Raw genomic sequence first — 2576 nt, 5'->3', positions numbered from 1 at the left:
TTTCTATCATCATCACAAAAACATAAAATGTACTGTGAGTAAAATTAATACGACTCAGAAGAGATGCTGATTTTTAAATGTATTAATCTGTGCTGATCGCTACAGATGTAGTTTTGTCTTGTTATTTTGGGGTTTTTTTTTTGCCTACAGCGAGCAACATGACACCGCTTGCACGTTTTCTCGGGTTGGTTTAGCTATGTAACAGACGTCTTCATCCGATGCCAAATTTCATCACTGAGGTAATTTTACTGTAAAATGGTTAGTTGGCCACAGGACGCCATAAAAGAGTAAGTAAAACGAACCTGGGAGAAAGATTGCAGAAACAGTAAAAAAGTAAAGCTGCATCATCTGGGCTGTGTTAAGGCCCTGAGCACTCCGGGCTCGAAAATGCCAACTTCCTTCCCACGAAAAAAAAAAACGGGCGACTGGATCGTACGTTTGGTATGTACGCAGTTTAAACTTTTATGAGGAGCAGTAAAAGAAACAGCTTTAATGCCACATGTATTGAACCGCTGTGAACGTAGAGGGAGAGTGAGGGAGAGAGATCGGCTACTGAATGGAACCAGTCAAATGTCAGCTAGGCGTATTGGCCTTTCCAATTAAAACCATATGAAAAGACTGTAATGGAACACATTGGATTCAGATTACACACACACACTGAAGGAGAGTGACACGCTGCAATTAGATGCAATTTAAGAAGAGCCACATAACTACTGCATATGAGTATTACATGATCTATAATGTGGACGATGAGAAGTGGCGGCTGTCAAATACTCACTGAAAAATGTGAGAATATTCTGTATATATATATATAGTGTATATACAAACACGTGGTGAGACAAATCGCCCTCAGATTGCTACTTCCTTAAACAGAAGCATTTCCCGTCACGCATAATTCAAAATCATTCTAAGCGACACGATTCATGTTTTGTTTTTTTTGTAGTTATGTGAGCATTTAAATGCTTAACGTTGCAGATTTTTTACTCCAAATCAAGTTAAGTATTAGTAACAGGGAGTGTTTGCGTAAGAAGGTGCTTCCGAACAGTCACAAAATGTTTTGCCCAAGTGGTATTTCCCAAAAGGCTTCCGAGGTATGTGGAAAATGGTGCATCCCAGGTGGTTAGCTTTGACTGTGCCCTTCAAAAGAGGGAGAGAGAAAACATTTCCCTCACAGATTTGGTGGTTTTAGCACACAGCGCGTATGTCATGGCAGACTAATAATTTGGCATGACTGACGCTTCAAGGGGTTAGATGGAGACGCCTTTGCTCAGTGGCAATTTCCACATGGCGACGTGTTTACCATTTGGAACTTGGAAATAGCTGAAAAAATATGACGTCCGGAAGGGTGATGCAATTAAAAGGATGAAAACACATCTCAAGAACACATTCTCTCAACAGACACTACAACAGCTGTGACAAATTGTCAAGCTTTTTAATTTTTAGTAATGCTTTTTTTTTTTTTTTTTCATAGATTTCCAAATAGTTTATGAATAAGGTCGAACCCATTGACCGTACAAATTAAACACTTCACTATTAGATCTCAGTCTGTGGCTAGCCTTTCCTATTAAAATTAGTTAAAATGCCATTCATTCACTCCAGCCACCCCGAAAACACAATCATATTTTTGTTACGGGTATTTGTTTATGAAGAAAATAGCACTTTATTGTATAAAACAAAGGTAATGAAAATATAGAAAAATATAAACTGGTTTTATGAAGTGTACCGGTAATTTTTGGACGTACTGAGGAATTTGTGTTTTCGACGTATACCTTTAAGGGGGCGTGGCCTAGTGAGAGACATCAAGAGCTGCAGTGTTGGCCGATTAACCTGCGTGTGAGCGTCTTGCCGTGAGTTGCGGCTTACAGCAGCGATTTGCGAGTGTTCTTATTTTGTTGTTTGCGATGGATGGCTCATAACTTGAGAAACTCCTAAGGTGGTTATACCACTGTCCATGAAGATCCAAATCAAAGTCCTTTGTTGACAAAAAGTTGGTTAATACAGACTTGGCGAATATGCAGGGTCCACTGTTCTATAGTTATATATATATATATATATATATATAAAATGGAATTGATGCTTAAAATGGAAACTAAAACACACGCTACCGCACAACTAAAGTGTGTAAGAGTCAATGAGTCCTCGCACTTTGGGTGGCTATTCATGTAAAAAGGGTCGGAAAGAGCAAAAAAAAAAAAAAAACAGTCCTTTGATGCTAGCTGAAATGAGGTCAAGTGAGGGAGCGTGAGTGATATGCTGACATCATGTGTTATGTTCAAAATTTGTATGACATTCAAGGCATACTTCTGACCTAAACTTTTGCTGGAACTCCGAACTAAGTGCTATAAAGTGTTCGACATCTCAGGTTCCACTGTACAACCGCAGTGATAAACATATTGTTAAATGAATACCTTTCTGACAGTTAAAGTAATTGGCATTGTCAACAAACACACACGCACACATACACGCAAAGACCAACGAGGACTCTCCCTTCTCTCGCTGGTTTGAATAACAGCACTTTATGGATCTGCTAGCCATACCCATGGAAAAGCAAAGTAACAGCACAGATCCATTATTAG

This window comes from Phyllopteryx taeniolatus, chromosome 18, assembly GCF_024500385.1.
Source record: "Phyllopteryx taeniolatus isolate TA_2022b chromosome 18, UOR_Ptae_1.2, whole genome shotgun sequence".
NCBI classification, from domain to species: Eukaryota; Metazoa; Chordata; class Actinopteri; order Syngnathiformes; family Syngnathidae; genus Phyllopteryx; species Phyllopteryx taeniolatus.
The sequence above is the reverse complement of the archived record's forward strand: the minus strand, read 5'-3'. Positions refer to the sequence as shown.